Source organism: Colias philodice, chromosome 25 (assembly GCF_061535455.1).
Source record: "Colias philodice isolate Cphi_HAF_F1 chromosome 25, ilColPhil1 Martin Lab GWU primary, whole genome shotgun sequence".
In the NCBI taxonomy this organism is placed as follows: Eukaryota; Metazoa; Arthropoda; class Insecta; order Lepidoptera; family Pieridae; genus Colias; species Colias philodice.
Window position 1 is genome coordinate 6,946,752 of NC_143110.1, and position 15,262 is coordinate 6,962,013.

At 32.6% G+C, this 15,262-nt stretch overlaps 1 protein-coding gene across 3 annotated transcripts in view; it reads left to right on the plus strand.

Annotated features, from left to right (window-relative positions):
* Positions 1-5,114: 5,114 nt before the first annotated feature.
* Positions 5,115-15,262, plus strand: part of Dpp10 (Dipeptidyl peptidase 10) — a 119,405-nt gene continuing 109,257 nt past the window's right edge. For all 3 annotated transcript variants that reach the window (XM_089710953.1, XM_089710952.1, XM_089710954.1), the window contains exon 1: positions 5,115-5,304. The gene's annotated coding sequence lies outside the window, so the exon portion shown is untranslated. The remainder of the gene's footprint in view (positions 5,305-15,262) is intronic.

Below are 15,262 nucleotides of genomic sequence, written 5' to 3' on the forward strand. Positions count from 1 at the left end.
GATGTCTTTTCAATAAAGAAAAGAAAACAATATAAAATCCATCAAATGCTTACATCCGAGCGGGTATCTTTTTAAATTGAAAACACCTAAAAAGGGAAAATGAAAATTCGCCCAGACGCAAAAAACGCTAAAGATGAATATCACAGCGACCGTGAAAAATTGTATTTTAGTCAGAAAATGAATTCATTAATCTCACCCTGTCAACGTTGGGAATGATATTAAAATTGCCTTGTTATATACACATAGGATTATATAAGATTATATAATTTCTTAGTCCTGATAGGTATAGCTGCTACCTAGGTAGGTATAGGTTCATAGTTCATGGTATTGAACAAAATAGCGCCTCTGTTTTATTTGTTTTTTTTTTTTAATTCAAATTATTTACATTTCTTTCGTTCTGTAATTCGTGTAAACTGTTATATTTTTTTCTCTATTCAATTTAATTATAAATTCAATAGTTTTTCATACATGGGATTAAACAAAACTATTAAAATAGGACTTATCCTGTATGTAGAGAAATTAAGGTCCATTATAATTTAAAAGATGCCCAACGTGTATCTTGAATGAACTTAGACGAGCTTTATGGATATCGTAACATGGAGCATCTATATGAGAATATTTATATGTATTAGATACTATCTATCCGCCCGCGGCTTCGCCCGCGTTTTCAAAGAAAAACCCGCATAGTTCCCGTTCCCGTGGGATTTCCGGGATAATCCAAGTTACCCTCTATATGTGTGCTAAGTTTCATTGTAATCGGTTCAGTAGTATTTGCGCGAAAGAGTAACAAACACACACATACACATCCTCACAAACTTTCGCATTTATAATATTAGTAGGATAGTACCTACTTGAAACATTGATATTCATTTTCTCAAGTCCTTAAAAAAAGGTTATACGAATTAATTATGAAACGCAAATTAATGACATAGCGCCTCTCTATAAGGACGGAGGGTTTTACATAAGACTATTATAGTCAGGTGCGAGCATCAATTGACCCTACATAATCGATAAGTGATTATCACTTGCTCAATATACATTGCTCGTTTTGATAACATATTCTTCTGATAAGTAGTTCACACGGTGCAATGTATCGCGAACGGGGAAATAATTTCTTATTGTTAAAGATCAAATTCTTAATATTGATGTAGGGTCATATTTCAGTGTAATAGCATTTACTGTAACTCTATCCCAATTAGTAAGGAAGTGGTGGTCAATTACAACCTTTAACTATGTTCAGTAATGCGTTGTACGATACATATTTTGTACTAGTCGATAGCCCCGGTTTCATCTGCGCTGGCCTGATAAAAAAGATAAGTACCTATAGTACGCCCGTCTTTCAGGAATTAACTTTTTTTCAATTTGTGAAATCCAGTCAATCTAGTAATTGATTTTTATCTATTTAAAACAAACAAAGAAAGAAACAAAATATCTCAATTGTAGTTAAGTCTCAATGTATCATTATTATTATATAATAAGGGAAATCTCTACACAAGAAAAATTCACCAAATATACCTATTAAACTCTACTTCCTAATAAATATTGAATTCTTGGCAGTTGTCAATATTATAGGACACTAGCTTTCCGCCCGCGGCTTCGCCCGCGTTTTCAGAGAAAAACCCGTTCCCGTAGGATTTCCGGGATAAAACCTATCCTATGTCCTTTCTCGGGTATCAAAATATATCTATACCAAATTTCATGCAAATTGGTTCAGTAGTTCAGGCGTGATTGAGTAACAGACAGACAGACAGACAGAGTTACTTTCGCATTTATAATACAGTGAAACTTGGTTAAGTGGGACCTGGATAAGTGGGAAACCTAAATAACTGGAACTCATGCCGAGGTCCCAACACTTTGGCACTGAATTACCTCTGTTAGTGGGACGAGGTAAACCTCTATATCTGGGATTTGTTCTTTCGATTTATCATCATAGTTACCTCTATAAATGAGACAGCGAGTAAATTTTATATGCATAAACCTCTGTAACTGAGATAACATTTTTTGTGTACTCATTCTTATATACATAACACATTGTTTTATTTAATGATCGCACCTGTATAACTGAAATAACCTGTATTATCAGCTCTATTAATGGAACCCTCTGTAAATGAGACAGATATTTATTTATACCTGTATATCTGAGACACTGGGTAAGTGGAATACCTCTATAAGTGAAACGATATTGCAGGTCCCTTGATGTCTCACTTAACCAGGTTTCACTGTATTAGTATGGATTATTACACAAATCAACCTAGTCCCACAGTAAGCTCAATTAAGGCTTGTGTTGGCTACTAGGCGACGATAAATATAATATTTAATAAATACATATTATATAGATAATAACACCCAGACCCAAGAACAAATAATTGAGTTCATCACACAAATATTTGCCCTGACCGGGGATCGAACCCGGGACCGTCGGCTCAGTAGGCAGTTACATTACCACTGCGCCAACCGCGTCGTCAATCGTCGTATAATATCATAAATGTGTGATATTGTGAGAATAAATGGATAGATGTTTGGATGTATGTATGTTCATCTTTAGTACATGGAAACATTGAATACAGAATACTGCTATTATAATTGAACTACCAAGTATTATAACCATATTGTAACGATACCTACCTATACGTATTCAAAATAGTTCTCGTATTTGATGTGCGCAAAATAAAGCTTTATATCATGAAATATCATAATACATATCACGAAGACGTCAACTAATCTTATCTTATCTTATAAATTATAATATATATAAATCTCGTGTCACAATGTTTGTCCTCAATGGGCTCCTAAACCACTTAACCGATTATATAATATATTATAATTATATAATAAAATTCGCACACCATGTGCAGTTCAATCCAACTTGAGAGATAGGATAGTTTAAACATGTAGGTACCACGGGCGAAGCCGGGGCGGACCGCTAGTGTATAAGGAGTGAGCCGATTACCATAATCCGAGTATAATTTCAAACCCTAGCTGCTAACAAGGTATTACAAAGACTTTATAACACAATATGACCCGACTTTTCAGACTATAATGCTTTTGATGAAACAACGAAGCAGTTAAATTTGTATTATAAGTATACCATGTATTACGGCGATGAAAGGCCTTTTCGAATAAGCGTAGTCTTAACTTTAGGATTTAAGTTTAGGTTTATACATAACAATATCTAGTATATAATGGGTTGCGCTTGCATTTATAGTACATACTAGCTTCCGCCCGCGACTCCGTCCGCGCGGAAAAATTAAGATTTATTTATTTCTACGTATTTTTCCGGGATAAAAAGTATCCTATTTTATGCCCAGGATAATAAGGTATAATTATACCAAGTTTCATCGAAATCGAACCGTTAGTTTTTACGTGATGCCTTCACATACAGACAGACAGACAGACAGACAAAAAATTTTTTAATCACATATTTGGGTTTGGTATCGATCCAGTAACACCCCCTGCTATTTATTTTTTCAATATTTTCAATGTACAGAATTGACCCTTCTACAGATTTATTATGTCTAGATACGTATACTGTATACATAATATCATTATTAAATACTAGCTGCGCTTCGCAGTTTCACCCGCGTGGCTCTTTTCCTGTTGGTCTTAATAATGTAGTGATATATAGCCTATAGCTTTCCTCGATAAATAGGCTTTATAGCGCCGAAAATTTTTTTCAAATCGCACCAGTATTTCCTGAGATCTCAGTTCATCTCAGCTCGTTCAAACAAACAAACTCTTAAGCTTTATAATATTAATATAGATTTCAATTAAATTTCATTTCCGTATAAAACTGAAAACTGAGAATAAAGCAAGACGTTTGTTACGTTTATTCAAAAACTGTTGAATGCATTTATTATGAAAGTTTGGACAGAGATGGTTAACACAGCATAATATATTATTATCTTGAGCTTAAGTACCTGGATGTTTCTAGGATGACTAGCATGCTTTATAAAATAACATCATTCTGTTATCATATTTTAAAGTGCAGTTTGTTTTAATAATCACCAAAAACAAGATCAAAACAATAATGTTTTTTACTTGCATATACATAATTTTGTGCAGCAAAAAGATCCGTAATTAATATTTATGGATGATGCATTACTAAAAAAGTTTTTGTCACCCACTATACATTAATCTTACAATAATACGTTATAAATATGTATTTAAATATAGATTTGTAGCCGTGCTTAATGAATATTTAATCCATTTCGCTAATAATTTTCAAACATGCGAGTGGGATGGACATACGATCCTGTGTGGGTGCGAGTGAGAGATAAAATGTTGCAGAGTTGCGAAATGTGATGTTCACAGTTGGCTTGCGAACCGCACAAAGACTCGGGGTCGCGGGAAAATTTTTAGGGAGTTCTCCCCGATTGTGGGGAGTTTTTGACATTACTATAATATGTGAAATAAAATGTGAACGTGCGTTCGCCTTGAAAATGCGATACAAATTTAAACTTTTACTCAGTCACACCGTAAAATTTTGAAAATTGGCTTATCCTTATCTTTTATAATTTGGTGCGTGATGATAATATTATATTGATATAAACTTTCATCGTGTGAATTCTAATGAAAATAATGAATAGATTCGATCATTTTGTTAAAATGTACCTACTTGAATACGTTTCTTTATTATTTTATTTATTTATTTTATTAATGAAATACGGAGAGTACCTCTGCCGAACTCAACAAAAGAAAACAATGAATAATATGCAAAACTTTAAGTTATGAAAATTTTGCAAAAATGAGCAAATCATAAATAATATGTTTCCAAGACGGAGTTGATATAAATTAATTTTATACAAAAACGCATCAAAAACCAATAGTTACATAATATAATGAGTATTTATGTATAAAACGAATGAAAAGACAATTAACTAACATTATTTATTTATTTGATTTAATTAATTAAAATGTGAATGTAAAATATCTCATTTAAAATTTATTTAATAATACAAAAAAGAATTCATCTATACTCAACATATTTCTTTATTCCTGTAACACATGTCAAGGAGATTATATTTATGACTCTGGCAACATTAAGGGAGTATAGACTGTGCTCTCCCGCCCGTTTCAAGCACGTTCCATTTCACATTTCAGTCGTTCGGTAACGGTCGGGCGGGAGACTATATTCCCCCAATTCCAATTTTAAACAATCGAATTTTATTCGATTATAGAACGATCGTGTGAAAAACATTAGCTTTAACGTTGTACAATCTGTATTTTTATTGAATGAAAAAAGGTTAGTGCTCAAATAGAGAATTAATTAAAAATAGTGTGTTCGCATCGCTGATAGAGCGTCAGGTGAGTTCCAGCATTTAAAATTTATGAATGTTTTTGCTTATGAAGAGTCTTTTTGGTGCAACTTTCAAATGAAAAATTAATTTTTGAAGAGTTGTTCAGCTGTTACGCTTTAATTGCTTTTACTTTAATTATCTTAACGATTTTAGTGTGCGTTATATGAATAAAAATTACATATTTTATTGTTTGATTGGTTATAAATTGAATTCGAAATTTAAATTTAAATATATTTAATTTATATTATGTCAATACAAATGATGCCTCCTTATTTTTTTTTATAATTATTATAAACATTCAAAGCCTAAACTAGAGAAATAAAACCATTTTAACGAGAAAAAATATCTATATTTTCTAGATATGCCTTTGAATACAAATGAAACAATACTCATGTTTATAAGAATGTCGAGTGATGCTGGACGAAAGATTTATGCAGTGCCATTACCATATTGCTGTCTGTGTGATGTGTCTATTATTTAGAGAGCAAACTCTATAGTGCATGTCTATGTATAATTTTCTGTATGTTAAATGTCGATATCCTTGTTTTGCTGATTTCCTAGTACAAATAGTCTTCTCGGTTCAGTGATTATGAAAAAAAAAACTCCGTTATTATTTTTGATCTGTGGAAATGACTGTTAGGTACATACATAAATAATCTGAATTATGCGACCAATATTTCTAGAATATATATTGTATTATGCCAATATGTACCTATTCCTAATTTATTTATTTTTCAATATCCATGCAACCAACATAATTTGTATAAGGGTGTAATATTAATATTGTTGTTTGTGTTTTCACACACGAAACGCTGTACTGATTCGGATGAACTTTCAAATTCCGATAATTAGGTACTTATTGTTTATTTTAATAGCAAGTCAAGGATATTATGTCCATACAAAAAGCATAGCTCTATAAGAGCTCTATACCTAATCATTTCTACTACTACTTAAGTAGGTAGGTACGTCTGTAATTTCCCAAATTATGATTACAAAATTAAACATTTATATGACAACATCATGAATAAACATTTATATTTACATTTTCAATAAACATTTCCGTATTTTGAGAGAAAAAGAAAAACAAACATACTAAAAACAATAATGTTAAAAGCATATATTTAAATTCACTTCCCAAATCAGTAGGTATATAAAGCTTATCCTGGGATCACATTCTTTTGCCATTATTCTGGTTATAAAGTATTTCTTAAGGGATTTGAATCTTGATATATTTATAGCTCTTCTTATATTTTTTGTTAGCGTATATTCTAATTTAGTAATGGATATATTTTATTATCTACCAGCGGTCCGCCCCGGCTTCGCCCGTGGTACATATTTACGTTTTCCGCGATGAAATATAGACTATTCGGAAGAATCCCTCTAAGTAATGGTAAAATAAATTTTGAAATCGCCCAGTAGTTTTTGAGCCTATTCAATACAAACATACAAAAAACAAAGGTTTCCTCTTTATAATATTAGTTTAGATATCTCAATTATGAAGGAATATAAAGAAATTACTCATGATGCGCGTTTTTAACAAACAAACATAAACGTAATTTTAAAATACGCATATATCACGAAAATCCGCATAAGTACATACCGTAATAAGCTAGTGAAAAATCGTTACTTTTAAATAAAAAAAAAAAACCAAACGCTATTAAAACCTCCTGAATCGAATTATTTCTCCAAATAAACCGTATTTAAATCGAGTAAAGTTTTTTCTTTCAATGTTTTCAGATAAGAGAATACTAAGCAATGAGATACTGGATATTTAAATAAATGAATATTTACATTTTATTATCGTTATTTTGATTTATAGAACTTCAATAAAATGCGATAATAATAATATTTAAATCGAGTAACAAGAGTTAAATAACCCGAATGAATATATTTGTATGTTTTTATATACATAATATATGGTAGGTTTACTTTAAATTATTGAACTTATTTTGTCTGAGTTAAAAAAAAACATGCATACCTATTACCTATATTTTATGTTATTTACACCACTGCACTTATATAACAAGTTCTGCTGAAAGGATTTAAGGCGAAGTCGGTGCGTACAGCTAACCTATACCTTAATAGAAAAAAATCCCTCTAGCTAACGATTCATTAAAGGTCCTATTTCACACAAGATATTTGATTCAATGTTCATTTGTTTAATCATCAATTAGGAACCTCTGCAGCGAGTAATTCAAATACGTCTTTATGTTACCGTATAAAAGTGAAACAGCTACTTTACATTCAGAATTGTAACCTGCGCTTAAAAAAGCTGTTATTTAACTGGAGTCGCGCCGTTTCACCGTTTTGTATGGAGCGCTGCTATGTAGGTCAGTAATTGACGAAAACTTGAAAATTTCGCTTTGAAATTATAGTTGGATTCGTTAAAATGTGAACAAAGGCTAGGTTTCAGAATGGTTTTTAATTTAGAGCCGGCACGTTTATACCGGTTTGATTGCTTTGTAGGTGTTGTGTGAGTTTGATCAGGATTAGTTTTGGAAGTTTAGTAGTTTTTAATTTTTATGAGCATTGTATGCATCTATAATCAAAACATAAACAGCCGTACAAATAAACGAGTTATAACATTTTATGCAAAGAATAAACTAAGAATAAGGAAAAATCATACAAATAAACACGAAATAAATGTAACCTAGTATAACTTCGTAATAAATATTCATACTAATGCTATTCCGTCCTTATTACGGCTACCACCCTAGTATAAGTCTGACATAACCGAGTTATAACATATCTTTTAGTACATTGTGCTGTGTTTTACAAGTTTTAGAAGCAATTTTCAGCCTAAATTTGAGATAATAGCAATGAGAGTAATACGAGAAGTAGAAAAAGTTGAGCAAATTAATAATTTCATTACGTACCTATTGAAATGGAAAATTTTGTATGAAATGTCAAAATATACGAAATTATGAAAAACCCTTTTGATATTTATAATGATTTATTTATAAATACAACATGCGCCAAACCATACATACATAAAACTTATTTCTAAACTTATCACAATAATATACACTTTCGTTGAAAATATAAATCTTCTAAGCCTGGAGTTGTATGTTTTGAGTACCAGTTATTTGGCAACTCTCTATCTCAAGGTGGGTTTATCTTCTGTTCTCCAGATATTGGATAGCGTTCTCTTTCATTTGCTTGCATATTTAATGATATATTTAAATTATTTCCAATAAATATTTAAAAAATAAATAAACAGAACATCGTATGATGAAACTTCACAACAAATTCGACGAAGTCAAACGAGCGTCAGCAAAATGACAGCACCAAGGCTTAACCGTAGACAATTTCAATGTTTTTCATAATTTTGTGAATGAATTGCGACGTTGCCGCTTCGCGCCTATTGCATAGCGTGAGCATAGATACATCGACGTTATTCCAAATTTATTTGTAAGAAATTATGACATCCTTATTCTTTATTTATTCTTATCATATCTATGCATTGCATAAGGTTTGAATAAGCAAGTTTTTATATGTACGGCTGAAAATGTTAAAACTTAAAACATCAATCAGATTCGTCGAAAAGCCCTATTTCGAAAGTCTATCATCTATTTGATTGTTATGTTTATCAAGAGCTTTTTTATGAGATTGAAGAAAATAGAAACGAATATTGTCTATTCGTATACACGAAAGGTAATGTAAGAAAGGTTATTTTTTGTTAATACTAAGTGACAAATTAATGTGGTATTTCTTGATATAAAATAGTTATTTTCATCACACTTATTTATTAGCCATTAAATTAGTTTTCTTCTGTCTGTATGTATTTGATAATGTTCCTTTTATTACGTCATAAATAAAGTACGTCCAAGTATTCCAATAAAATTTCATGAAAGTACCAGGAGACCAGAAGTCATAAAGAAGTATTTCAAAGAACCTCTAGCCTGTGTACGCTGTAATTGCTTCCTCTATAGAAACGGCCGCGTTGTGTGAAGTGGCTAGCTAGGGTTGTCAAAATGCAGGTGCATTATGTCGTATAAAAATATTAAATTATGCATTGCCTTTTCAGTAATTACAGTTGACATATACCTTAAAAGTTTAAAGCCTCTGAGTAATAATGTTTTTTATTTAAGCAAAACGTAAACTTCAGTCTGATTTTAGAGAAATTTTTAAAGATAAGAAAAATGTGGTTCTTTTACAAAGCTTTTATCCATTGCAACTTTTTACATAGCCAGTGAAAGAGAAAATAAGTTTGAACGAAGTTTTTACTATTCGTAGTTAACCCCAGGCGAGCGACTAGTACAAAAAATCATAATTAAAAAAAATATACAGTTCCACTAACTCGCGCTTTAAAGTTTCCAGCTGGCATCGAGTGCATTTATACGAGATTTATGGGACAGATTAATAATGATTTAAAACTTTATCGTTGGCAGCCCTAAAATATATCGGTCCGTTGCTATTTAAATCCTGTGTGCAATTAGTGTACACTCGTATATCAGAAGTTCACAGTTCAAGTGCATTTTTACGAATTTTAACTGCTAATTAGTACGAAACAGGTATAATATAAAATAACTAGCTGTGTCCCGCAGTTTCACCCGCATTGCTCCGCTTCTCTTGGTCTTAGGGTGATGATATACAGGGTGTAATCGTTAAGTGTGCACAGGCGATTTTTCCGTAAGTATTACAGATAACAAAAAACTTTAAACTGATATCGAAAGTACTTAACCTAATGAGTAAAATGGCCGTAATAAATTTTTAAAAATAAATCGAGAAATATCAAAAAAATTATCTTTAAACCCTCCCATACATTAAGTATGAAATATGAATATCCCGTATACATTTAATATGAAAGATTTTAGCTTTCTTTTTCTTTTTTGGTTTTCTGCTTTAATTACTTCGCAAATTTGAAGTGGCATTTTCCACGCTTTTTCCGGACATTTTCACGCATTTTCCGGATATTTTCCGGGGATTTTCCGAGCATTTTCCGGGCATTTTCCAGGCATTTTCCACGCTTTTTCCGGACATTTCCACGCATTTTCCGGATATTTTCCAGACATTTCCCTGGCATTTTCCGGTTATTTTCCGGGATTTTCCAGACATTTTCCGGGAATTTCCCAGGCATTTTCCGGGGATTTTCCGAGCATTTCCCGGGGATTTTCCGGATGTTGCCCAGACATTTTCCGGACATTTCCCTGGCATTTTCCGGGGATTTTCCACGCATTTCCCAGGCATTTTCCGGACATTTCTCAGGCATTTTCCAGGCATTTTCCGGATATTTTCCGGACATTTTCACGCATTTACCGGATATTTTCCGGACATTTTCACGCATTTTCCGGATATTTTCCTGGCATTTTCCAGGGATTTTCCACGGTTTTTCCTGAAATTTCCACGCATTTTCCGAGCATTTCCCAGGCATTTTCCGGTTATTTTCTGGGAATTTCCCAGGCTTTTTCCGGGAATTTTCCGAGCATTTCCCGGGGATTTTCCGGACGTTTTCCAGACATTTTTTGGACATTTCCCTGGCATTTCCCGGGGATTTTCCAGACATTTTCCGGAGATTTTCCGAGCATTTCCCGGGAATTTTCCAGACATTTACAGGCTATGTCAGGGAAATGTCCGGAAAATGTCTGGAAAATTCCCGGAAAATATCCGGAAAATCCCCGGAAAATGCATGAGAAATGTCCGGAAAATGCCTGGGAAATGCGTGGAAAATTCCCGGAAAATGCCAGGGAAATGTCCGGAAAATGTCTGGGCAACATCCGGAAAATCCCCGGGAAATGCTCGGAAAATCCCCGGAAAATGCCTGGGAAATTCCCGGAAAATGTCTGGAAAATCCCGGAAAATAACCGGAAAATGCCAGGGAAATGTCTGGAAAATATCCGGAAAATGCGTGGAAATGTCCGGGGAAAAGCGTGGAAAATGCCTGGAAAATGCCCGGAAAATGCTCGGAAAATCCCCGGAAAATATCCGGAAAATGCGTGAAAATGTCCGGAAAAAGTGTGGAAAATGCCACTTCAAATTTGCGAAGTAATTAAAGAAGAAAACCAAAAAAGAAAAAGAAAGCTAAAAATCTTTCATATTAAATGTGTACGGGATATTCATATTTCATACTTAATGTATGGGAGGGTTTAAAGATAATTTTTTTGATATTTCTCGATTTATTTTTAAAAATTTATTACGGCCATTTTACTCATTAGGTTAAGTACTTTCGATATCAGTTTAAAGTTTTTTGTTATCTGTAATACTTACGGAAAAATCGCCTGTGCACACTTAACGATTACACCCTGTATAGCCTCGATAAATGGGCTATCTAACACCGAAATAATTTTTCAAATCGGACCAGTAGTTCCTGAGATAAGCGCGTTCATACAAACAAACTCTTCAGCTTTATAATATCAGTATAGATGTTAAGAATAATGTGTATAAAAGTTAGTATGTGTTGCTAAATTACGCTATAAGTACTGCAGAGCTTTTGATAAAATTTAGATCTCAGGTCGTTGTTTTTAAATAGAGCTTCTCAATTAATAAAAACTTGAGCGATGTCAAGGGACATCCGGATGGAACGAAGTGAGACAGACAGAGAACCACGCGCACGCCGCACGGCTTACAACTCTAGCAAAAAGTGTCGTGACAACTTTTCGTAAGAATTTTTTCCGTCTAGCCCCCTTTCACAACGTGCGATAAGGAACTTCGTTCCAATTATTTTAATTAAATAATAATAAAACAAATCTTTAGTACTTTGAAATACACATGAATCGTAAAAACAGGTTTCAAATTTAGTTAAACGTTAAAACAATAATTATACGCAACGCCGCGGGCGTTATACTAGCCGTATCTATTAAGGTACCGGCATTCAATATTGTAGTTTGCAAACTGTATCTAATCTAATTCCTGTCCCCGCAGCTTCCCGCTGTATTTGCTAATCACATTTTGAAATCTCTCAAACTTCGTTACCTCGGTTCTAGTTATATATTTAACTTTGTTTTGTATCTATTGTATTATAAATTATAATGCAAGTTAAACTAAAAAGTGTATTTTATACTGCAACTAGAAATAGAACATTAATCTAGTATATTAAAATTGTATACATTTAGGTCCCACTTGTTTCAAAACTAATTTCAACAGGCAGGATCTGGCAAGTAACTTTTGCAATTAATAGCAATGTTTTTCTGAACATGACATGACAAAATGTCGCATTAAATTCAAAACAACATATTACGTGTTTTCTTGATTAAATATCTAAAATAAGAGAATATGATTAGGTTGGGACTTGGGATGAGGAATGCGTCCGCGTAAGATGTAGAAGCCCTTCTGGCTAACATCGAGAGAGGCCACACAAAAAAAAGGATGAGGAATCTCAAAGAGAAAGCTTTGTCAAGCAATACGGTGCAGTGAAAATCAGTAAAGGCACGGGAAAAGTCACTAATAATAATAGCTTTCCACAATGGTAGTGGATCAAACACTAGCGCAAGTTACTGTCACTCTATGAATAAAACATAAATACGTCATTATTCTGAAGCTGAAATGACGACATTTATGCAGCAAATCTCAAACTATGAATTATTTATATAGACCGTCTTTGTCTAGCACGGGCAAAGGTGTATCTCCATCTCAATTGGCACGGAGCCTTACATAAATGTTCGTGTATACAAGCTTTATAATTCCCGCATACAATTTGTCTTAGCCTGGGCTGGATTACCTGAAATTTATGGAAATTTCTAGATTATTATTTATTCACGTATACCGGTAACCTGTCTGTCACTTAATCTTATGTGAAAGATCTTTCTCAAGACTGTGTAGCTCCTTATTAGTGGTTGTATGCATTACCTATCTTTTTTAAAAATTTATATATCTCTATTCTATATCCTATCAGTCATAGATTTTTCATTTCTGAATCTAGGGGAGTTATCATGATGTCTTATAGCAAGTAGTGTTTAATCCAGTTTGAAAAAATGACAGCGCTATAAAGGTCGTCTAGCGCCATTACTATTCTACATTGTAAATAATAATGCTACAAGGCATCATGGTAATCTCCTGGACTCGATATCTCACTCATACACTAACAATTATAAACAGGCAGTAGAAGTAATACGTACAGATATAATTCATATGTGTAACACTAATATTCGTTAATTACGAAAGTTTACTTGAGTTGCGTCACTGCTGTGAGATCGTGAAATTCTATTAGAAGTTGTTACTGTTGATATATTGTAGATATTAGTTATAAGTCAAATATTAAAAATTATATTACAAAGTACAGTAAAATTTAAGAAGTAGCTCCATTTTGGATGACTAGCAATGTTTGGCGTACTTTCACTGTCAGCTCAAAGTCAGATATATTTTATAGGCGGCCTAGATAAACTGATGTAACCTATAAAATATTTAAATATGTGTTACTTTGTAAACTATTAAAGATATCTACGCTGTTAGAACTAAGAATTGGTTTAAATATAGCATTTTAAAGCAAATTAATGTGTGTATTTACATGAGTGTAGCGAACAAAGATATTGGAAAACTAAGGACTTTCAAACGATATAATAATAGTCCTTGAACAAATAATTTCTTCGGAAAATTGTTCTAATTGAAGTTTATAAGTAACAATAGAAAATCGATTTGCTCTCTTCATTTTGAGAGCGAAATAACAAAAACGAGAACAACATCTTTGAATAGTGTAGATATTAATGTTTCTTTTGGGTCGTAAATTAATTCTAACATTAGGAAAAAAATAATAAAATTTCCGCCCGTTGATATAAATGAATACCCAAATATTAATTGAGAAGTATATTTATAGAAACGTTTTTGTTAAAAAACTAATCTGCCCACTGCTATTACGGTTTATTATTCTTTTTTTGGCTTATTAATTTTAATACAAAAGTTATTGAAAATAATAGAGAATGGAAATAGAAAATGTACCACTTCACATAGTTGCTTTTAAAAAATCTATCAAAGTAGCAAAGGTGTAATTCATCACCTCCCCCCACAGGCCAGATGAAATTAATCACCTTCTGACAAGGAACAGAAAGGAAACGGCACTTCATACAAACTACACTACTATGCAATTATACATATTTCTTAACTTAACTTCAATTTTAATTCACCTAGGGAACAAAAAGGACACTATATTTCACACACAATTTTTACACTACTATAACAAACAATACTTATTATAATAATAAGTATAAAAATAAACAATATTTAAGGAGGTTGGATTTACCGGTGAAGCCCATGACAGTGGGGATACAGCGGGCAGTCCTGCTGGACAACGCTCGGATAGTCCGTAGGTTCCTCACTCAGTCGCCCTAGACTCCGGCCGTCTGGCCACTCAGCCGGAGTTGTTCACAACACCGCCGCAAGGCGAGATACTTGCCCCCCCAGTATAATAATAATTTGTAATTTGTTATAATCTTAATAATTTGTATACTTACAAACTAACCTAACTTCAACTTTTATTACGTTTCTGCAAATGTCATAATTTCAACTTATTTCCAGAATCATTCGCTCCAAATTCGTATACCCTTGGCTCCCTCAGGCTACGGTATACCAAAAGAATCATGATTCTAAGAAATCCTTCATTGAAGAAGCAATTCGTTTAAGTATCACTTTACATTCATAACGTAATAAGATTTCAGACAATACCAAGTCTGGTAATATGATGTTTATTATTTTTCTAGACGAGGCTTATTTTTATAGGTTTATGGCTAAAACATTCATAATCTGCATAGAGTAATGGTATATAGATGCTTTGTTTTATTGATTTATTGAGATTTATTTCAAGTGACATTATTATATTTTACTATGATTACTTAATTATAATAAGTTATTCTATCTCATCTGTAGGTATACATTTTAAAACGGCTTTGTCTAGAATTAATCTATTAGTAGTAGTTGTTTATTAAAGAAGATAATACAACTGATAATTTGACATAAAATTAATGTTCGGCGGCTTTACTAACATTATCCGCAGCATCCTTTCAAATCAAGGCTGTCCAATTTAAATAAACCAAAAT